We start from the raw sequence: 24,761 nt of genomic DNA on the forward strand, positions 1-24,761 counted from the left end.
TTTAATAGCCAGCAACTCCCGATTTCCAGCATCATAATTCAGTTCGGTTTCCGAAAAATTTTTCGAAAAGAAGGCACAAGGATGTACTCCATCCCTGTTCTCCTGAGACAAAACTGCTCCGACCCCCATGGATGAAGCAACGACCTCGACCAAAAAAGGCTTGGTCTCATCAGGCTGCATAAGGATAGGGGCAGAACTAAACCTCTCTTTGAGATACTTAAACGCTTCAATGGCCTCAGTAGTCCACTGAACTGTATTCGCACCTTTCCTGGTGAGATCAGTTAGAGGCTTAACAATTACAGAAAAATTCTTAATGAATTTCCTGTAATAATTGGCAAAACCCCATAATCTCTGTATAGATTTCAAACCAATAGGCCTAGGCCATTCCTGCACAGCTTGAACCTTCACAGGGTCCATCTCAAAGCCCTCACTGGAGACAATGTAGCCCAAAAAACTAATTTTCTGCACAGCGAACTCACATTTCTCCAGCTTAGCAGAGAGTGAATTATCACTCAATAACTGCAAAACTTCACGTACACTCTGCCAATGGGACTCTAGATCTGGTGAATAAATCAAAATGTCATTCAAATACACAACCACATTCTTACCAATCAAAGGTCTCAGGATGTCATTAATAAAGTTCTGAAAAAATGCAGGTGCATTGGTAAGACCAAAAGGCATCACCAGATTCTCAAAATGACCTACCGGAGTGTTAAAAGCAGTTTTCCATTCATCACCCTCCTTCACTCATAACAAATTGTAAGCCCCCCGGAGATGAATTTTAGAGAACCACTTGGCCACCAATAACTGGTTAAACAAGTCAGGAATTAACGGCAATGGGTAGAAATTGCCTACGGTAATCTTATTAATTTCACGAAAATCCAGACATGGACGTAAACCCCCATCCTTTTTTTTAACAAAGAAAAATCCAACTGCCACAGGCGACTTAGAAGGTCTAATGTGACCAACAGCCAGGCTAGTCTGTATGTATTCCTCCAAGGCTTTTCTTTCAGGAATAGTCAGATTAAACAAGCAACTCTTGGGAAGAGTAGCTCCCAGAACAAACTCAATGGCGCAATCATAATCCCTATGAGGAGATAAAACTTGCGACTCCTCCTCCGAAAAAAAACTCCAAAAATCTTGAATAGGTACCGGTAAATCCCCTTTTTCCACAGCCGCTATGCGACCATTACAACATTTATCATAGCACTTCGGACTCCAAGACTTAATCCCATTAGTAGACCAGTCCAGTAAAGGATTGTGCAGTTTTAACCAAGGCAAACCTAGAACGACCGGAGAGGGTAAATTATCCAATACAACCAAGTCCAAAATTTCTTGGTGAACTCCATTGATAGTGAGGGGAAATGCAGCAAGCTTGTGCGTAATACATTTCAAGGGAGTGTTATCAATTGCAATCACAGAAATAGGTGATGACAAAGGTTTGGATTTCAATTTAAGTTTTTCCAAAAACCCTTCATCAATCACATTAAGTGTTGAACCACAATCCACAAATACCTGAAATTCAATCAAATCTTCCTGCAGAGTAGTACTCCCAGAAAGAAATACTCCTGCAGAGCGTAAACAAGCTATATGGCTGTACCTGACCTCTTTTTTTTTTCTTTACTTAAGCGAAGCTCACAATACTTAATCAAATGATCAGCTTTACCACAATAAAGACACAATCCCTCAGCGAACCTCCGGTCTCTTTCCTGAGAGCGGAGTGACATCATCCCAACCTCCATTGGTTCTCCGCCGTCTGAGAAGATTTTCTGGGGACTAGGACCTGACATTACAGGAGTCTTTACCTCATTCAGCCTGGACCTCAGCCTCCTGTCTACAGGAACAGCTAATTGCATGGCATCCTGCAGAGTCTCAGGTGCGGGGAATGCAATAAGCAAATCCTTAGCCCTTTCACTCAGACCAGCAAGAAATAAACATTTCAGAGCAGGATCATTCCATTTGACTTCTGAAGCCCATCTTCTGAAGTGTGTGCAATAATTTTCAACATCACCTGACCCCTGATTCAAATGCCTGAGTCTTGCCTCAGCAGATGAGATTCAATCAGAATCGTCATATAACAGCCCCATAGCAGAAAAAAATTCTTCTACCGACCTTAAGCATGAATCATTAGGTTGGAGAGAAAAGGCCCACCCCTGTGGTTCATTGCGCAAAAGTGACATAATAAAACCAATGCACTGTGATTCATTTCCAGAGGACCTTGGTCTCAAACGAAAATAAAACAAACAAGCATTTTTAAAGGAAAAAAAATCTTGCGTTTACCATAAAAAACATAAGGCAGACCTACCTTGGGTTCCACAAAATACGCTCCAGAACAGCTACTCACGTGTTGCTGGAGCTTGGCCACCTCCAGAGACAATCCCTGCAAGCGTTGAGCCAAATCCTGGATGGAAACCATACAGATCCCCGAATTTCTTTCCTTTTAGTTTTTTGGGCTGGACTTACTGTTATGATCTGCAACAAGTACTAAGGAAAGAAAGGGGAAAGCTGTCCCTACAGTAAGACTAAGCTGAATCCCTACGATGTAGCGGGCTGCATGTTCCTAGCGAACAGACCCGCCTTAGTCCTCGGCTAGTCTGAACGAAGACCTATAGCATAAGGGGAGGGGTCCCTAAAAGAACTAAGGACTGGAACAAAAATGGGACACCTCCTAAACAGAGAAGTTGTTGCAGAACACAAAAAGACAAACTGACAAAAAGGTACTAGAGGTCCCAGAAGGACCAAGCGAACTGACAGAGAAAGGCACTGAAGCACCAGGCTAGAGAAACAGTCAAAACAACACTGAAGTCAAGCACAGCCAGGAGGGCGGAGCTGGAATATAAAGGCAGATGGTCATGTGACCGCAAAACACAAGATGAAAAAAACAAACAAACAGGAGGGTTCTAACATGCTCCTCCTGTTCCTCCTTGCACAAAGGCAGAGGTAGCGCTCCTGCCGCTGGGTTCAGGGGTGGATTCAGAGTAGCAAGGGCCCGGGAAGTTTAGAAGACGCAGCCTCCCCCCCCCACACACACACACCTGATTTATCACGTGACATGTCACATGATCCCCTGTGATAGATCATGTGATAGTTCACGTGAAATTAATTTGGCACAATATTAATTATAATATTTTTTTTTAGGCTGTGTGCCCACTATGCGTTTTTTAAGCATTTCCGCAGCGGCAATTCTGCTGCAGAAACGCTTAAAAAAATGCTTGGTAGAAGGTCTGCCATGTTCCCCAATGATAATCCGCATGTGCTGTGTACATGCTGCGGAAATTTCCGCTGCGGATTATCATTGTGGAAAAATCCGCAGCATTACCAATTATTTTGCGGAAGCGCGGCGTTTTCGCCGCCATTGACTTGCATTAGAACGTATGCAATCCGCATCCCTGCATCTGTAGATGCGGAATCCATGCGTTTAAATGTGCGGATGGTACCCGGGTGTGGAGGACAGGAGACTCTCCTCCGGACCCGGGTACCATAGAACCTGTAAAAAAAGAATAAAATAAAAAATAAATGTTATACTTACCTTCTGATGGCCCCCGGTGTCTTTATCCGATGCGTCCTGGCTTGCCAGCAGCTTGCGATGGTCTGAAAAGGACCTGCCGTGACGTCATTTAGTCATGTGACGGGTCACGTGACCGCTGACGTCGGCAGGCCATCAGAAGGTAAGTATATATTTTTTATTTTTTACCATTCTTTTACGGTCACACTATATAAATCCATGCTGGTTGCATGGATTTGTATAGTGTAACCAAGTTGTCAAGCACTTTCCAAGTGATGCTAAAATCGCTTGGAAAGCGCTTGTGAACCCGCATGCGGAAATGCAAGTGAAGAACACTTCACATCCGCATGTCCCTCGCAGGAAAACGCATGTAAAATTCGCATGTACAATCAGCATGTAAAATCCGCATGCGTTTTTTCTGCCAGGGAGATGCAGAAACGCTCAAAAAAAATCCGGAACATTTGTGTATCGTGGGCACATAGCCTTACACTAATTGTATGACTCAATATTGAGCACACGTAGCCATCAATACACAGCAGGAGGCCGCACGTAGCCATCTATACACAGCGTGAGGCCGCACGTAGCCATCTATACACAGCGGGAGGCCGCACGTAGCCATCTATACACAGCGGGAGGCCGCACGTAGCCATCTATACACAGCGGGAGGCCGCACGTAGCCATCTATACACAGCGGGAGGCCGCACGTAGCCATCTATACACAGCGGGAGGCCGCACGTAGCCATCTATACACAGCGGGAGGCCGCACGGCGCCATCTATACAAAGCAGGAGGCCACACGGCGCCATCTATACACAGCAGGGGGCCACACGGCGCCATCTGTACACAGCAGGGGGCCGCACGGCACCATCTATACACAGCAGGAGGCCGCACGGCGCCATCTATACACAGCAGGAGGCCGCACGGTGCCATTATACACAGCAGGAGGCAGCACGGTGCCATCTATACACAGCAGGAGGCCGCACGGCGCCATCTATACACAGCAGGGGGCCACACGGCGACATCTATACACAGTAGGGGGCCGCACGGCGCCATCTATACACAGCAGGGGGCCGCACGGCGCCATCTATATACAGCAGGGGCCGCACGGCGCCATCTATACACAGCAGGGAGCTGCACGGCACCATATATACACAGCAGGGGGCCGCACGGCGCCATCTATACACAGCAGGGGGCCGCACGGCGCCATCTATACACAGCAGAGGGCCGCACGGCGCCATCTATACACAGCAGGGGGCCGCACGGTGCCATCTATACACAGCAGAGGGCCGCACGGCACCATCTATACACAGCAGGGGGCCACACGGAGCCATCTATGCACAGCGGGAGGCCGCACGGCGCCATTTATGCATAGTGGGAGGCCGCACGGCGCCCCCCCAGAGACAGCAGGAGGCCGCACGGCGCCAACTATACTCAGCAGGAGGCCGCACGCAGTCACGCATGCAGTCAAGCACACACACAAACATATACAGACATATACATACACGCATAAACACATTTGAAACACAAAAATAAATATAAACAGACATCACACAATGATATCTGCCTGCACACACACACACACACACACACCCACACACACACACATACACATACACACAGACTCACCATCCCCTGGCTCCATTCCTCCTGCCTGCTCTGATTTCTCCGTTGCAGCAGTGCAAGCCGGGCGCGCACTGCGTGACGTCACAGCTAGGAGACACGGCCGGGCACAGGGCCGTGTCTCCTATCAGTGACGCGGCCGGGGCAGCACAGGGAAGTTAACTGCTGCAGTGCTGGCCCGGCCGATGAAGAAGTAGCGGCGGCCGCTGCTGAGGGAGCGGTCCGGGGCCCCCCCTCCCGCCACTGCTACCGGTATGTGCCGCGGCGGCCCGCACATATAATGAGGGCAATCCGGCATTAGACACCCCGCCCGGAGCCGCGGGCCCCCTGCAGGCTCGGGGCCCCGGGCGGTAGCCCGGATTGCCCTCATTATAATCCACCTATGGCTGGGTTGATGCCCTCCTACGGCCCCCTCCACATCTCCTGGTGTGCTGGCCTGTCTTCTGGTAGCGCCTCCAGCCTCTGAACATTACGCTGACAGACACAGCAAACCTTCTTGCCACAGCTCTCATTGATGTGCCATCCTGGATGAGCTGCACTACATGAGCAACTTATGTGGGTTGTAGAGTCCTTCTCATGCTACCACGAGTGTGAAAGCACAACCAACATTCAAAAGTGACCAAAACATCAGCCAGAAAGCAATGATACTGAGATGTGGTCTATGGTCCCCACCTGCAGAACCACTCCTTTATTGACTGTGTCTTGATAATTGCCAATAATTTCCATCTATTGTCTATTCCATTTGCACAACAGCTTGTGAAATTGATTGTCAATCAGTGTTGCTTTCTAAGTGGACAGTTTGATTTCACAGAAGTTTGATTTACTTGGAGTTATATTCTGTTGTTTAAGTGTTCCCTTTATTTTTTGAGCAGTGTAGATAGAGAACTGTTTAATAAACTGTTATCAGTCTGACTTTTTTTATGTGCATTAATCACTTCAGCACTTTTTGTTGCATATCTTATGCATTTGTAAAGATAATTGCATTTAGCAGTTGTCCTTTTTCGCAAAGATTAATCTGTAGAGGAGTACTGACATGGCTAATACATTTAATAGAAAAGTTTTTGTTTTTATCTTGAATTTCTGTGTTTTCTGCCGTTTATCGTTTCTTCCTTTCTGATATGTTTCCCCTAATTCAGACTACTTTTCACCTGATACCATTGCAGAAGCGCAGCTAGGGCTTCAGCTCAGGATCTGAGTTGGCCTCTAACCAGTAACTCTAATTCTAACTACAGTGTTACACACTAAGGCCACGGCCCCACTATCAGTATTTGGTCAGTATTGGGTCAGTATTTTTTCTCAGGAGTGGGAGACAAAACCAGAAGTGGGTGATGAATGTAGAATTGGTGACTTGTTTCTATTATACCTTTTCTTTGATTGTTCCTCACCTGGTTTTAGCTCCCACTCCTGAGAAAAAATACTGACCAAATACTGATAGTGGGGCCGTGGCCTAGTAGTGGATGTAGAGAACCTCAGCAGATGACTGGGCTTTATCTGAAAATACATTTCTACACAAAGACCAACACCAATATTACCGCCATATCGTGACCATAGAGTGATAGATTTCCATCCTGCAAAATATACAAGTAATTGCAGTAGATTAGAGATGGTGACTTACAGTTGACGCTTTTTCTGATGGAGTCAATCACTTTTTCCGTCTTTTCCATCTGGCCTTGACTGAAAGGACAACTTCTTCCAACTATGACTCATCATCAGAGTTTACAACAAAGACTTATTTGACTTCTCATATGTCAAGCACCATCCCCATCTATTCTCAACATGCACAATCTCCTCATCCTGTTGTAACCCCAATACTGAGGCACTGCTGTTGCATGTGGCCCTATTACGGCACCTGTTGATTGGAAAAATAACAGTGCTCCTCTTGGTGTGCCACATAATAATTCCCACCACTGTGCCCATTACATAGTAATAATGCCTCCTTTGTTCCATCTAGATGGTAAAATGAATCCTATAAAATATTAATGCCCTGTGCAAGTGCCCTAGAAAACAGCATCCACATTTTGCTCCTAGAAAGTAATAATGTCCCGTGTGCACCTTTGACGGTCACTGTACTCTGAGTGCCACTATAACAATGATGCTTCTTAAGTGCCTAATATTTAATTAAGACCCTCGAGTCCCCTAATGTTCAGCTCCTCTATACACAGCATGAGGAGCCCACAGCTCCTCTATGCACAGTATAAGGCCCAGGGGAAGAGAAAAAACGACGATATACAGTCCAGGATAATATGAAAAAATGTATTGATCATTTATAAATACTGGATGGAGAAATTGGGAGTAGACATATGTGTGGGAAAAACTTCGTAAGGGGGCGCACAAACTGGGAGCAGCACAAATAATATATATGCATATGAATTCTCATATACTAGTATTCCCATTGTGGTGAGACGACTCACTCGGCTGCTTTCAGAAGTAGACTCAGGAACGTTTTCGTCTACAGGTTTATTTAAAATGGCATAAAGCACTGCAGATTCAGGAAAATAAACACAGCCTTGCTGGCACTAACAGCAAACAAAAGATAAATGATAACACAGTTCATATGTGTGTGGGATTCGCTTGCTTAAGTTGCAGCATACTTCAGCTCCTCCTGAGCTGAAGTTCCACAGTCTGGAGACTTCCTTCTCCAAACTCACAACCGAAAAAAAAAACACTGACTGAGCATTTAACTTGCACAGCCACACCCTGAGGTGGACATATGGTCAATGACTTCCCTCCCTTCTCTGTGTCATTCACAAAAAAACACTCACTTTTAAAATGGTGGTTTAAGCCCCAACACATAACATGCCGGAAGAAATTTGTAGGTTTAGTTCACTGAAGCTAGTAGCCGCAGTGAAACATATCTCCTCTTACATATATCACCAGTGACTCTGTCACATATCCCCCCCCCTCTTCCCAAAGACGGTTTGGGCACCTTCAGACACCAGACAGGAAATTATAGAGAGGGCATCCGCATTACCATGTAACTTCCCGGGTCTATGCTCCAAGTGAAAATTAAAGTACTGGAGACCAAAGAACCACCTAGTCACCCGGGCATTCTTACCCTTTTTTTCCCTCAACCATCTCAAAAAGGCATGGTCTGACACCAGTTTAAACTTCAGCCTACTAGGTAATATCTTAGCGTATCTACGGCCCATTTTATGGCTAAGCATTCTTTCTCTAGTATAGCGTAGTTTTTCTCATAGGATGAGAGCTCCCTGCCCAGATACAGGATGGGATGCTGTTCTCCATTTATCTCTTGGGACAGTATGGCTCCTAGGCCAACTTCTGAAGCATCTGTGTGAACCACGAATTCTTTATTAAAGTATGGTGCGACCAGTACCAGCTGCTTATACATTGCTATCTTCAGCTGTTGGAACGCCATCTCCGTTTCCGCTGTCCATTTCGCCATCATGTATTTAGTGCCTTTGAGAAGATCCATAAGTGGCACGGCCATCATGGCAAAATTTGGGATAAACTGCCGGTAATATCCCACAATCCCAAAAAACGCTCTTATCTGCTTCTTGGAGAGCGGTTGCAGACAGTTCTGGATTGCCTCCACTTTATTGACTTGTGGCTGAATTTCGCCTCTCCCGACAATATAGCCTAAGTACTTGCCCGCCTCCTTTCCAATGGCACATTTTTTCAGATGTATAGTAAATCCCGCCTTCCTCTTTGGTTGATGACTAGCCCAGTCTGGGCTAAAGACGAAAGTGTCATCAAGGTAGGCTGCAGTATACTTCTTATGTAGGGCGAGGATCTGATCCATGGCCCTCTGGAAAGTGGCAGGGGCCCCCTGAAGTCTGAAAGGTATTCGAGTGTATTGGAAACGCCCATCAGGTTTAGAGAAAGCAGTCTTCTCCTTGGGCCTCTGGGACATGTGGATCTGCCAGTAGCCTTTCGTCAGCTAGAGGGTGGTAATATACCTCGCAGGTCCAAGCCTTTCGATGAGTTCATCGATTCGGGGCATCGGTTATGCGTCACACTTGGATACCTCACTCAGCTGGCGGTAGTCATTGCAAAACCTCCACTCCCGGTCAAGCTTTGGCACGAGAACAATGGGACTCGACCATCCGCTCTTTGATTCCTCTATCATACCGAGGTCCAGCATCCTCTTCACCTCAGATGAGATCACCTCACAGCGGGCTTCAGGAATCCTATAGGGCTTAAGGTTTAGCCTAACATGCGCTTCCGTCAGTACGTCATGCTCGACCACATGCGTACGCCCTGGCAACTCCGAGAAGAGGTCACAGTTCCGTTTCAGCAGCTCACTACACTTTCGCTTCTGGGCCAGAGATAGAGTCTCTGCTATTGTGACATCCTCCACTTTGGCTTTGGACTGGCTCCCAAACAAGGAGTACCCTACATTTCCCAATCTCGCCATGGCTTTAGCAAGTTCACATGATATAGTTGGTGCGGCTTTCTTCGACCAGGCTGGTGGACCTTGTAGTTCACTTTGCTGAGTTTCTCCACCACCTCATACGGGCCTGGAGCTTGCTCTCAATGGTAGGAATAAGCACAAGAACGTGATCGCCAGGCTGGCACTGCCTCAGCCTCGCTGACCAGTTATATGCCCTTGCCTGTGCTTCATGCGCCTGGAGGAGATGTTCCTTCACGATGGGCATCACTTTCCCCATTCTCTGCTGCAACTGGGCAATGTGCTCGATGATGCTCTGGTGGGGAGTGACCTCAGCCTCCCAGGTTTCCTTGGCAATGTCTAGGAGTCCTCTGGGATGCCGACCATAAAGGAGCACGAACGGAGAGAAGCCAGTAGAGACTTGAGGAACTTCTCTGATGGAGAAGAGCAGAAACTAGTCCCAGTCTCGCCCATTCTTCTCAACAACCTTCCTGAGCATCGCCTTTAAGGTCTTGTTAAAGCACTCCACTAGACCGTCTGTGTGTGGATGGTATACTGAGGTCCATAGCTGGGCAATATGAAGGACCTTACACAACTCCTTCATCACTTTGCTTATGAAGGGGGTTCCCTGGTCTGTCAAAATCTCCTTTGGCAGACCTGTCCTGGCAAAATATGCACCAGTTCCCGGGCTATAGTCTTACTTGACGAGTTCCTTAGGGGTGCCGCTTCAGGGTACCAGGTCACATAGTCCATGACCACCAGGATGTATTGGTGGTCCCGGGCTGATTTAACTAGGGGACTCACGAGGTCCATGGCAATCCTCTCAAAGGGGACCTCTATCACAGGTAGTGGGACCAGGGGACTATTGGAGTGGGAGGAGGGCACGGTTATCTGGCAGGTGGTCTACGATCTCCCAGTATCACTCTGGCCAATAGAACCTCCTCATTATCCTCTCTTGAGTTTTTTCAACCCCCAGGTGTCCTCCCCAGAACATGTGAATGGGCCATATCTAATACCCTCCGTCGGTATGGTCATGGAACTAACAGCTGTTCCACTATCTCACCACCCCTTAGTTTGATAATCCAATACACTAATTTCCCTTGAACTTCAAAGTGTGGGAATCTGGTGTCTGCCCCCGGCTTTTGAGCTACCCCATTACAGACAGTAACATTAACATTGTCCCACTTGAGCAGGCCCAAAGTTCTCTCCGGACACCTCTAACTCTGGGAGGTCAGCCTCCTCGGTCACAGTCTCGTCCTCTTCTCCGGCAAGGACACACAGTGGGAACTCTTTCACCTTTGACATCAATGGGGTTTCTTCCTGAGGGATCTGGGTTTTTCCCGAGCAACTCAACGATACTGAACCCCTTTTACACAAGTCCCAAAATAAAGAGAAGTACCACCCCAATATGACGGGATGTATCAGGTCCTTGATCACCCCGACCTCCTGGGGCAGGGCACCACAGTCTGTTCCCACCGTTACTCTGGCCACAGGGTAGTCCTTGGCGTCCCCATGTATGCAGCGACCACCCATGGTTTTGGCAGGGATCAGCATAAAGCACTGCAGATTCAGCAAAATAAACACAGCCTTGTTGGCACTAATGACAGGACAAAAGATAAACTATAACACAGTCCATATGTGTGTGTCATTCATCCACTTAAGTTGCAGCACACTTCAGCTCCTCCTGAGATGAAGTTCCACACTCTGGAGACTTCTTCGTCCAAACTCACAACAGAGAAAAAAAACAGTGACCGAGTATTTAACTTGCACAGCCACACCCTGAGGTGGAGATATGGTGAATGACTTCCGTGTCTGTCATAACAGAACTCCTTTGAAACCTAGACTTTGGCTGGGCTTCAAAGGAGACCATGATTTTTACTACACTGCTCAAAAAAATAAAGGGAACACTTAAACAACTCAATGTAACTCCAAGTCAATCACACTTTTGTGAAGTCCAGTTATGACGCAACACTGATTTTGAATCAATTTCTCCTGCCTGCTGTTGTGAAAATGGAACCGTCAACCAGTAGACATGATAGGCAATTAGCAAGACAACCCCAATAAAGGAGTTGTTCTGCAGGTGATGACCACAGACCATTTCTCTGTTCTCGTCCTTTTTGGCTGTTGTTATGGTCTCTTTTGAATTTTGTCATTGCTCTCACCCCTAGAGGTACAGTAGCATAAGGTACAGTGTCTACAGTACAACACACAGAAGTTGCTCAGGTAGTGCAGCTCATCCAGGTTGGCACATCAATGCGAGCTGTGGCAAGAAGGTTTGCTGTGTCTGTCAGCAAAGTGTCCAGAGCATGGAGAAAATACCAGGAGACAGGCCAGTACACCAGGAGACGTGGAGGGGGCTGTAGGAGGGAATGCCAAGAGTGAAGGCAAAAGGGCCAACAAGTGCTAAGCATCTCTGGGAACTCCTTCAAGATTGTTGGAAGACCATTTCCGGTGACTACCTCTTGAAGTTCATCAAGAGAATGTCAAGAGTGTGCAAAGCAGTCATCAAAGCAAAAGGTGGCTACTTTGAAGAACCTAGAATATAAGACATATTTTCAGTTGTTTCACACTTTTTTGTTAAGTATATAATTCCACATGTGTTAATTCATAGTTTTGATGCCTTCAGTGTGAATGTACAATTTTCAAAGTCACAAAAATACAGAAAAATCTTTAAATGAGAAGGTGTGTCCAAACTTTTGGTCTGTACTGTATATGGTGTCAGTTTTATAAAATTTGTGCAACACTTTAGTTGTATAAATGGATTGTAAATTTATGTATTGTTAAATACCCTATCTGATGTCACATTGCTTGAGAAAGGCTCAAACGCAGAGCCGAAACGTTGCCTTAGCTCTTTTTGAGCGAATAAATCACTGGATTCCTAATAGGAGTGCAGTCTTCATTTTTTGGAGTTTATATGCTGGAGGACGTGCACCCGATCCATATATTTTTGTATGTTTGCTGGTGCTGTTTGGACTTTATTTTTATATATATATATATATATATATATATATATATATATATATATACACTGCTCAAAAAAATAAAGGGAACACTTAAACAACAGAATATAACTCCAAGTGAATCAAACGTCTGTGAAATCAAACTGTCCACTTAAGAAGCAACACTGATTGACAATCAAATTCACATGCTGTTGTGCAAATGGTATAGACAATAGATGGAAATTATTGGCAATTATCAAGACACACTCAATAAAGGAGTGGTTCTGCAGGTGGAGACCACAGACCACATCTCAGTACCAATGCTTTCTGGCTGATGTTTTGGTCACTTTTGAATGTTGGTTGTGCTTTCACACTCATGGTAGCACGAGATGGACTCTACAACCCACAGAAGTTGCTCAGGTAGTGCAGCTCATCCAGGATGGCACATCAATGCGAGCTGTGGCAAGAAGGTTTGCTGTGTCTGTCAGCGTAGTGTCCAGAGGCTGGAGGCGCTACCAGGAGACAGGCCAGTACATCAGGAGACGTGGAGGGGGCCGTTGTAGGGCAACAATCCAGCAGCAGGACCGCTACCTCCTCCTTTGTGCAAGAAGAAGTAGTGCCAGAGCCCTGCAAAATGACCTCCAGCAGGCCACTAACATCTATGTGTCTGCTTAAACTGTCAGAAACAGACTCCATGAGGGTGGTATGAGGGTCCAATGTCCACAAATGGGTGTTGAGCTTACAGTCCAACACCGTGCAGGGCGATTGGCATTTGCCAGAGAACACCAAGATTGGCAGATTTGACATTGGTGCCCTGTGCCCTTCACTGATGAGAGCAGGTTCACACTAAGCACATGTGACAGATGTAACAGTGTTTGGAGACGCCGTGGAGAGCGATCTGCTGCCTGCAACATCCTCCAGAATGACCGGTTTGGGTCAGTAATGGTGTGGTGAGGCATTTCTTTGGAGGGCCGCACAGCCCTCCATGTGCTAGTCATGCTAGCTAGAGGTACCCTGATTGCCATTAGGTGCTTGGATGAGATCCTCAGACCCATTGTGTGACCATATCCAGGTGCAGTGGGCCCAGGGTTCCTTCTGATGCTTGACAATGTGGCTCATGTGGCTGGAGTGTGTCAGCAGTTCCTGCATGATGAAGGCATTGATGCTTTGGACTGGCCCGCCCGTTCCCCAGACCTGAATCCAATCGAGAACATCTGGGACATCATGTCTCAGACTGCATTACTCCTAGTCCTAGAGAAAAAAAAGGTATAGTGGCTTCAGTGAACGCAGTATCCACCGTTTGTTCACAGGAACAAACGGTGGATACTGCGTTCACTGAAGCCACTATACCTTTTTTTTTCTCTCTAGACTAGGAAGTAATGTTCTTTTGGACACTGAGTCCCTCTATTTCTTCCCCCTTCTCACCTGTGCAGTTGGAGTACACTTATGAAGGTCTTTTTGTGACGGAAACATCTGCTATATTACTCTACTTTTGTGACTGCAAATAAAATTTAAAAAATGATTAAGCATAACTATGAGTGCCAAGTTTCTACATTATATTTGTAACAATTTTTGACTTTTCAGTTAAATCTCTTTTTTTTGCGAGGAAAACAAGCTGCCTAATAATTCTGCACAGCTTGATAAAGGGTGTTGTATCCTTAGGCCTCATCCTCCCTCATTACACAAATACACATCACCTGATCTGCTTCTTCCAATAAGTATTCAAGTTTATACAGCTTGGAGGTGGAAGATATGTATAAAACTGGTGATATGAAAATACTCACTTGCCTAATAATTTTACACTGTATATACGAAGGAGTATACAATTTTTTAAAATATATATTAGCAAAGATATGAAAACATTAGCAGATACATGCAGAAGTACATTTCTGCCATATACTTGACTATACATTCAGACAGCTGTTTTAAACAGTCCCATTGAAACACAACACGATATACTGGCCTTCTTCTTTGAGAGGACCACTCTTCTAAAACAAACATTTTCACAGCTATTTTGAGCGGTGGTCTTCACGAGCCCTCACTCTACTTATATTCATTGTATACTCTCCTGTAATGTAATGTAATATATAAAGTTTGATGGACAGAGCAGTAACTTTATCCAAAAGCTACAAATCATTAGTAGCCTTATTAATTATGACAAGAATGAAAAAAATAATATGCATATTCTACAGAGAGTTGTTAATCTGAAGATTATCCTTCTATAATCTTACCTTCCAGCAGAGGAAACAGCTTGTCTTCATGTCTATAGTCAGCAAGTTGTTCATTAAGTCAATAGTAGTGTAACTGGATATGCTGATAGGAATGAAAGGAGTGGGGAGGGGAGTTTAGTGCATTTTACCCTCTGTATTTTTGTGCCTTTCATTTCTTGAAGCCTTCTGCCAACTGGAGACCACATTGCACTTAACCGCTTCATGTCAAAGCAGCTGTCCTCACTGAAAACACTGTTGTGGAGGTGCGTCTTCAGACTGCAAGGCGTAAGAGTTGTATAGTAGTTGTACAGTAATTGTATAGTCTTTTACTTCTGTATTATTTTCCAACAAAAAATCTTGTTAGCAAGAAATATTCAGTAAACAGTAGGAAAACTGACTAAAGTGCTATTATATACTAATTGCAATTTACAATCAATACAATTACAGGCAAATGTAAGAAGACAGGTATAGATTTTATGTCAGGTACTGTCTTTAATATTAATAATGTACACACTGCACTATGTACATTAGATAAAGTTTAGAAAAATCATGCATAATGCATTCTGTGATAAATACAGTATATGGATGGGAGAATCAATTCGATAGCGAATCGAATTTGTTTCAAATTTTATGAACTTTGAATGTCCCGCCGAATCCAAAGAATATGAGATTTAATTGGCACATTGCAAATTATTGCATCAGACACAGAAGACTGAGATGAAATGACTTCTGGCGCTAAAGCCTAGGCTGTACTATAATATCACAAGGGATAGTGCAGTCAGTCAGGAGGGACTATCATAGACTGCTTAAAAGCCAAGGCAGGGAATGCAGAAGTCATTTTAGGGTGATTTAGGATAATGAGCTCACAGCTCAACAACAGAGATAGGAAAAGGAAGCCCTTGAACATTGGACAAATATGACAGACAGTAAGATGAGAGAGAGTGGAGAGTAAAGTGTAGTAGTCTAAGATTCAAATGATCGGTGAGAGAGAGATAGGAGTGGGGAAAGCAGCAGTGCCAGTGTGATTGATCAGTTATACAGTGTACATAGCATTTGTCCTGCTGCACTTGAGATACAATTACACATTTTTCTTTGTTCTTAATGCACTAGAAATCAGCAAAACAACACAATATTTTTTTACAGACTAAAAAATCTGAAATCAGTATCCGTCACTAAAGGAAAACATCAGCACTGACATTTTTACAAGAGTAACAGGAGAAAATGGACCATACAATTTGCTGGGCACCTTCTACTGAGTACGCTGATACCCCATAGGTGGTGTAAATCTACTGTTTGCGCGCACGGCAGAGCTTGGAACGGAAGGAGCGCCTTTTGAATTTTGGAGCGCAATATTGGCTGCATAGATAATGGACACAATGTCTGGTTTGCAGAGTCCCTGATGTGTCTAAACAATGGAAACCCCCCACAAGTGACACAATTTTGGAAACAACACCCCTCAAGGAACTTATCTAGAGGTGTAGGGAGCACCTTGAACCCACGTTGAGCTATGAAAATAAAAAAATATATTTTTCCAGCAAAAATGTTGCTTCAGCCCAAAATTTTTCATTTTCACAAGGGTAACAGGAGAAAATGGACCATATAATGTGTAATGCAATTTGTTCAGAGTACATCAATATCTCATATGTGATAGAAAAATACTGTTTGGGGACACGGCAGGGCTTGGAAGGGAAGGGAATTCTGGAGGCCAATTTTGGCTGAAAACTACACTTCTTGAGGAATTTACCTAGCAGTGTAGTGAGCATTTTTAACCCTCAAGCAATTTACAGAATTGACTAACATTGGGCTGGGTCAATGGAAATTACACAATTTCTCCTGAGTACGCCAATACCTCATATGTGGTTGAAAACTACTTTTGAGGTATAGTACAAAGCTCAGAAGGGAAGAAGCACCATATTGTAGTGCACATTTTGCTGGAATGATATGAGGGTGCCATGTCACATTGCCAGAGCCCCTGAGGTGCCAGAGCAGCAAAACCCACCCATAAGCTCATTTTACAAACTACATGTGTGTCACAGAATTTTATACTATTGGGCAGTGAAGAAAAAATAATTACATTATTACCACAAAAATGATGTTCTAGACCCAAATTTTACATTGTCACACTGGAAAATGAGTAAAAATGGCACCAAAATGTGTCTCACAATTTCTGATGAATGTGGCAATACCCCATATGTGGCTGTACTGTACTGCTTAGCAACATGGCAAGACTCAGAATGGAAGGAGTGCCATTTGACTCTTGGAGAAGAAATTATAGTAGAGTAGTTTTTAAACTCCATATACAGAGCCCCTAAGTGTCAGAAGAGCAGAATCCCCCCTCAAGTGACCTCATTTTGGAAATTACACCCCTCCAGAAATGTATCTACAAGTGCAGTGGCGATTTAGACTCAATGGGTGCTTGCCAGAAAAAAGTAGCAGTGAATGTGGCTGAGTGAAAATTGAAAATCTGCCACTGTAGTGCCCGTGCGTTGTAGTGCTCAATATGTTGTAGTGCCCAGTACATTGTGCCTAGCTCATGCTTCTGGAGACATGGACCCCGTAAATTAAGCAGGCTCTCATCGTTACAGATTTGCCAAACATGGATACTAACTGCAGTTTGGGCACACTGTGAGGCTCAAAAGGGAGGGGCATTTGGATTTGGGAGTGCAGAGTTTGCTGGATTTCTTTTGAGAGGGCGAGGAGCCATTTCACTTTTCCAGAGCCTTTGTGATACCAGTAATATGGAAGCCCCCTATATTTCCACTGACAGGTGATGGACTTGAGTGGGGGATTTCTTTCTTTGTGAATTGAGTTAAAGCTTTTATTGGAAACATTTTACCTAACATTTAAGATCACATTTATCCTGTGCTCTATGCTGAGCACTTACGTCCAGATTTCCATATAAATCTCCAAATCACGTGATTCAGATGAAACCCCCGAGGGATGCAATCACTATAATGATGCAGCAGAGTTACTATGGAGTCTGTCTGGCCTCTGTTTAGTGGTGTCCTTCTTTTCAGAGGTTCACAAAACTGTGATTGACTGCACTTTGATGCACACTAAAAAAGACAGACACCACCGAATTACAGGTCAGACGGCATCCACAGTGCTTCTCCCTAATTATAGGGAATCTTCCATCATGGGTTTTGTCTGAATCACGTATTTCAGAGATTTACACAGAAACCTCAGTATAAGCACTCAGCATAGAGCACAGGATAAACGTGAGCTGAGACTTACTGCAATCTTTGTGAGGCAGAATGAATAGATCAGCTACAGGTGAAAAAATTTTTTGGATTGCGCCAGCACTCGGAACCGCATACACCACTTCTATAGTGCAGCCTGTTACCACATTTTGCTTGTAGGTGTACCTACCTACTTAGCATTTCTTGTTACATCCTTTTTAGTAAGAGTTAAATAATTGGAGTTGATAAGATTGTCAAAGGTTAATTATAGTGTTGCCCAAAATGTAGGTAAAAAAAAGAGTGGCAAGGTGGCAATGGATGGGTTAGTGTAAAAGAAAAAAAACATACCACGGCTAAGAATGCGAGAGTCACTGGGAGTAGCAAAAGCTACACTACTACCACTGGAACCAGCTGTCTGGACAGTAGTACCCCCAATCGCAGGTCACAATTGTCCTTCTTTGCCTACGGAAAGCATTTTAATGGGGAGGAAGCTGAGGGTGTTATGGAATGTATGGCATATCGTTGTCTCAGTCACAGCAGGACGAATTCTGTCAGTGCACTGTGTGTATTATTAAATTGGCTGCTGCCCTAAAAAGATGCTCATAAGATTCTGAGGTCTCCTACATCTGTATCCAGCCTCCTTCAAACTTTGATCCCAGACCAGAAATAATAGAATACTTTGTACATTTTAAGAGGACCTGAAAAATGGACAGCAAATGGATGCAATCTGTATGCAATCTGTTTTTTTTCCACTGAACTATTCTCTTAAAATAATAGAATACCTTTTACATTTAAGAAGATCTGTCACCTAGTCAAAAATGGCCAGTTTTTCTTCTTTTTTTCCTGCTGCTTCTGAGTAGAAATGAGCAAAACCGTATTTAAAAGTTCGGGATTCGTACCGGAAGTTAGTGTCCGGTGCTAAACACAGAACACGGACTTCTCCCGGAGGTCCGTTGCAATGTTCGGAGTTCCGAGGGAAGTCCGAGAGGAGAGAGAATTTTCCAGATCAAAAGTTCGGGTCTCCATTGTTTTCAATGGGGTTCTGGTTCTGGTTCAAGTTTGGGTATAGTTCTGGTACTGGAACCGAACTTTGGAATAAAGTTTGGGTTGGGTACCAGAACCCGAATTTCCACGGCTCCGCTCATTACATTTTTTCTTTTTTTTATATATATATCTGACTTACGGTTCCAGAAGTAAAGGCCTTTTTATTTAGTGTGCCCACTATGCTAATTTTTAGAGTTTTTACCAAGCGAGCATGGCATACAAGGTGATTAAATGTACATCCATGCTGGGGTAACCACAAGTGGCATACAGGTTAATTAACTGTACATCAGCACTGGGGTGACCACATGTGGAGGGGGCTCAGGAGCTGAGCTCCCTCCATTCGCGCTCACCCCAGCGTGGACGAACATTTTATTACTCTATATGTCACATACAGTCATCCCAAGATTGACATACAGTTACACCCATATATGCAAATGGTTTTAAAGAAGACTTGTCATCAGGTCAAAAGTGGCCAGTTTTTGCTCTTAGTTCAATCCTGCAGTTTCCCTGCGTATTCCGTTTTCTTTGTTTTTTTTGTTTTTTTTATATTTTGCCATTTGGTGCTCGATATATGGGCATTTTTATATAGTGTGCCCAATATTGTGCTATTGCAGTTTATAGTATAAGCAATCGGATCATCGCAGATTTAAGTCGCTAAGAGATAAAAAAATTAACATGGAAAGTAAAAAAACGTTTTTAAAAATATTTTTAACATTTAAAACATTTTTTAATTATCTCTATTATCCTCAATAAAAATGAAGAAATAAAAAAACATATTTGGCATCACCAAATCCGTAAAAATCCATTATTTAATACATGATATAGTAAAATAAATGGTGTTATTCAAAACTACAACTCGTTTTAAATAAACAAGCCCTCATATAGCTATGTCGATGGAAAATTTAAAAAGTTATGGCTTTTGGAAGAAAAAGAGGAAAAAAACAAAAGTGCAAAAACCAGATGGGCAGTGGAAACGACGAGACAGGTAAATGGTGAGGTGAGTATTATTTTTTTTTACCCTATGTTCAGGTAAAAAAAAAGTATGATAGGAGTATGAGTATGAGTATGATATAGATATTTCTCTTAGCATTGAATAACTTTGATGCTAATTGAAATTCTAGGCCAATGTTGATGACATGACGATGTACTGCCATCTTCTGGAATCTGGCCACAAAGCTGCATGATCTGTCAAAATCTGTCAAGAAGCAACTTTCAGCTGCTGCAATGAAGGAGCGTTTGTCGTGGGTGAAAAAAACATGAAGACTAAACGATGAAGAAAAAATATTTTTTCTCTAAGGAAACTAGCTGTAACGTCTGACCAATGCCACAGATTCAAAAGGCTGCCTCGGACAGACTTGGCACAAGCCATTCCATCTGGCAGACTCCAGAGAAATCCCAATACTCTTTAACCCCTGTACAGGGATCTGGTTTTACAATAGGACCCAGAGGAATGGTACCACGGAAAGGCTGCCATCCAGAGATAGGAATGGTCGCCAAGCAGGGTCAGAGCCGAGAGGTCACGCCAAGGACAAAATCAGGATCCATAAGAATAGTTAGAAACATAAGCCGGGGTCAAAACCGGACTAGAACCAAACAGGAGCAGAAGACACACCCCAGCCAGGGGAACACAAAGCTATATCCGGCAGCTTCCAGCAGCAAGCTGGAAGCCTTGGTAGGGTGTGGTGCTCTCCAATTGGCTGGAGCAGGGAGCTGATAACTTCAGCTGGAAAGCACACACACCCATACTAACAGACTAGACTGTGCTACAGGTCCCAGCCACTCTAATCTTAAGTGCTATACAGAGCATGCCTTCCAGAGCTTCTGGTTCTGACTACTCTATCACCAGCACTGCCCGCAGAGTGAATACAGAGGTGCCTGGTGACAGAAGTAGAAGTTGCAGGTTCTGGTGGAGATGTGACACTAATTTTTAAGTTCAAGGGAATAGATTAAAGTATGCTTAAGGCCTCTTTCACACATCAGTGTGTCCGGTACGTGTGGTGCCAGTTTTCACACGTGCTGGAGACTCTTACACACATAGACCCATTCAAATATATCAGTCTGCACACATGTCAGTGTGTTTTCCAGACTGGGAGTCCGTGGACAAAACACGCTGACACGTCCGATTTTTGCATGCCACACGGACCGCAAAATGTCCAACACACGTGCACATTGATGACATCCATGTGTCAGCAATGTGACACGTAACGTGTGATCCTGATGTGATGCACGTTTGCTACACGTATGCCACACAGGTACACATGGACACGGATATCTCCGATACAGTTTTTTCCAGCACCGGAAATATCAAGATGTGTGAAACAGGCCTTATGCTCACCCTGGGAGCTTCTTTGACCTCACAACAATCAAGAACTACCCAAAACGATTTTTGGGAGTAATTTAAAGCTGCAGGTGAGGGAGAATCCAACCCAATGTTGACATGATGAACAATAAAAAAATTTGGCCATTTGAAGTCGAAACTGCTACTAACGCTGCAGAAATGGTTTCCAAGTGGTCATGACATGTTCCAGTAAGACCTGGCAATCTACTCTAATTCCTGGTACACTAAGGAATTTTTAAACAACATGAGCTTGTAAAATTGGAGTGGCTTGGAAGCTCGCTGGGTTTGAACCTGATAGAAAATATGTGGGTTATTAATTATGAAATCACAACAACAATGGAAATACTATCTATATTGCACATAAAAAATACATTACATGTCTATATACGTACAGTACTGCAATGTCCATATGGCTGCAGTTTCTGAGATCTCCATTCTAGAAAATCTAACAAAAACTTCTGGCTTAGTAAATAAATGTAATCTGTTGACACCCCTTTAAGAGAAGATGAGGACAGAAAAAAATCGAAAGTGATTTCTGCATGAAACATATGAGCTCATCTAGAATCAGCCGCTGGGCTGTCTAATATCTCCAGGCGCAGGACAGCGAAACGTAACATTGTTTATTGTTAGCGGTGAAAAGCAGGACAGGGATTTTGCAGAAAAAACAGCGTACAAAAAACCCAAAGGTTAATTCTGAAATAAATAAAAATCAATAAAACAAAAGACATTTTGCCGGTGAAATCATTGGGTTATTAAAAGAGACGTTTCTGTCATGTTGATGAATGTTACATAGAATGAATGTGGTTTCGATTAGATAGTTCTGCTCTAGGCGTGCATTGGCTAATGCAGGAGTAGTAAGTGAAGACGGCAGCTTGGGATGACAATATTTTTGAATCTGAAAGAACTACAACTGTCCCCCATTACACATTAATCGATTTGGATGATGTTTCTTCACCAGCTGCCTTCTTCACTAAGACTGAGTAAAGCTAGACAGATGAACCAGTAGCTATCCTTAAAATAGTGCCTTGGCTCCCAGTGATGTTATTGAAGCTCTGGACATGCCGTTATTACTTGCATGCTCTGGAATCCTGACTTCTACCTTTTAAGCTGCTTTGAAATATTTCAGGATAACACTTGTCCACTGGATTATGGGATTTCAACAATTAACAATCAGACAAGGCATTAAGGAATTTTTCCCCTAATATGAGGGAATTACCAACTGCCTCATGGGGTTTTTGCCTTCTTATGTATCAACATATTAGGTTATAGATTGAACTCGGTGTCTACCTTCAACTTTAAACACTATGAAACTATGAACTCAGGTATCATGAGCCAATTGGTCTATGTACTATTAAATATAGTAATTGTGCACATTGTTAATTAATGGTTAACAAAATTAGATTGCTGTGACAGGTCTAGATCAGTGATGACTGTTTATGAGCGCCAAAATGTCTCAGGTGATAAAAAGTTGGTATTCCTATGTATCATATAAAAAAACTGCATATAATAAATCAATATCAAATTGAAATGGCAAAAAAATCACTAAGACCACCCCTTTTAAATTTGTTATAGAGCTACTCACCTGCAGATATATTGGTTTCCCAGCAAAATATCCCCAGGACACGGCTCCAAAATCGCTTTCAGAAGGAAGACATGTAGTGTAGTTGTAACCAATGCTATAGGTCACTTACTACCTTAAAGCAAGAAAGATGTCAGTCTGCAGGAAATGCCAGATTCACAGTTTGGTAAAACCTAAAGGGAATCAATCTGTCAGTAGGATCAACCCTTCTAAGCCATCTATATGGGTATTCTCATACAGATTCTGCTTTCAATGACCTGCATGCCCATATAGATGACTTAGGAGGGTTGACCCTACTGACGGATTCCCCTAAAGGGGTTGTCCGACAGTAAAAAAAAAATTTTTAAGATATGGATTGATTAAAAATATTAAACGGAGGCACTGTCAATTTCTAGCACACAGACAACATGCGATAAAAAAACTTATTTACTTGCTACCAAAGTGGTAATCTGCAGTTAAATACCGTTTTAAATACTGTATATGCAGTTGTCTAACTGGAAGTTTTGGCTGCATGGGAAGAAAATGAAGTTATGCTCTACATGCAGGTACTTCCAGTCACGTGTGTACAAGGGGCTGTGTGAAAAACGCAGACTGCTCACAGCCCCCAGTGCTGCTCGTATGACTGGAAGTGAGCTGCTGCAGGGAGAATATAACTATAAAATCCCCATGCAGTTAAACTTTCAGTGAGGAATTCCATCAGCAGTTCTATACTGTTTAGCAAATAATTGTTGCAGATTTTATGGTACGTCAGAATAAACTGCACTCAAATTATGAATATAATTGAATTTAATGAATATAATCTCATAAAAGATGAAGAACTGCATCAGGGTTGATAACTAGTGTTGAGCGAGCACTAAAATGTTCGGGTGCTCGAAGCTCGGGCTGAGCTCACCGTGATACTCGGGTGCTCGACCCGAGCAATGAGCCCAATATTAGTCTATGGGAGACCCGAGCATTTTTGCAGCGGCACCCTCGGCAGTCTGTATTGATACTGACAGTGCTCAAATGACATGGGGACAGCATGGGGATCACCCCAGGAAGCATTTCTGACCCCCAGGTCACTGCTGTCAACAATGTGGTCAGAGGTATTAAGCCACTTTTACGGGCTCACAATAAAACGTTCAAAAACTAAACTGAAACTGTTTTCCTGTGAAATATGTTAAGGAACTTCCTTTCCAGGGTAAAGACTTGTGTATAAGGTAAAATAAATAACCAAAAACAAAAATACTCCTCCACACCTTAGGCTATGTTCACAAGTAACATTTTTTATGCGTTTTTTGCATTTTTGTATTGCTTTCAACCGTGACAAATGCATTCACCGGGAAATGTCATTTTAACATTTTACAACCTTATCTGGCCATGTGATGTGTGACACATCATCAGACACATGCATACAGTGCTGAATAGACATGGGAACAGCATGGGGAAGACCCCTGGAAGCATCTCTGACACCCAGGTCACTGCCTAAAAGTGTGCCCATCAGAAGTGATCCTTGCCGCATCAGAAGATGCAGACTTGCAACTATCCCCGTGCAAGTCCTTGTCTATCTGGGATGGATATTAGTCCTCAGAAGGACTGTTTGTTTGATTTTGCAGGCTTTAGAGACTGTACACTACCTATTTCGCAGTATAAATCTCTCCCTATCTCAGCAGCACTCTCCCTACACTGCCTGATCCGGAGCGACAGTGTCCAAGATGGCGGCGCCCGGTTTTAAATACTCGAGGTGATGCTGTGCGGCCAGCCAATCACTGTAATGCCCACAAACAACATGGCTGTGGCATTACAGTGACTGGCTGGCAATCCCTGCATGTTCATTGGCTCTGTAAAGAGCACCAAACATGCAGGGCGGAAACCCGAGATCCCGCCCGAGTAACCCGAAAATGCTCGGTGCTCGCCGAACATCCCGAGTAGTGAGATGCTCGGGCGAGTACAGAGCAGTGTCGAGCATGCTCGCTCAACACTAATAGAAACATGTCAGTCACATATATAACATTATTCCC

At 43.7% G+C, this 24,761-nt stretch overlaps 1 protein-coding gene across 5 annotated transcripts in view; it reads right to left on the bottom strand.

Moving 5' to 3' along the window:
• Nucleotides 1–14,732, bottom strand: part of CTXN3 (cortexin 3) — a 207,239-nt gene extending 192,507 nt beyond the window's left edge. For 4 of the 5 annotated variants that reach the window (XR_012251423.1, XR_012251422.1, XM_073654880.1 and 1 more), the window contains exon 1: nt 14,643–14,732. The gene's annotated coding sequence lies outside the window, so the exon portion shown is untranslated. The remainder of the gene's footprint in view (nt 1–14,642) is intronic. The other variant, XM_073654873.1, reaches the window with a different exon arrangement.
• Between the last annotated feature and the right edge of the window lie 10,029 nt (nt 14,733–24,761).

The sequence above is a fragment of the Phyllobates terribilis genome, unplaced genomic scaffold, assembly GCF_046119375.1.
Source record: "Phyllobates terribilis strain yellow unplaced genomic scaffold, ASM4611937v1 Scaffold_1__5_contigs__length_1240528914, whole genome shotgun sequence".
Lineage (NCBI taxonomy): Eukaryota > Metazoa > Chordata > Amphibia > Anura > Dendrobatidae > Phyllobates > Phyllobates terribilis.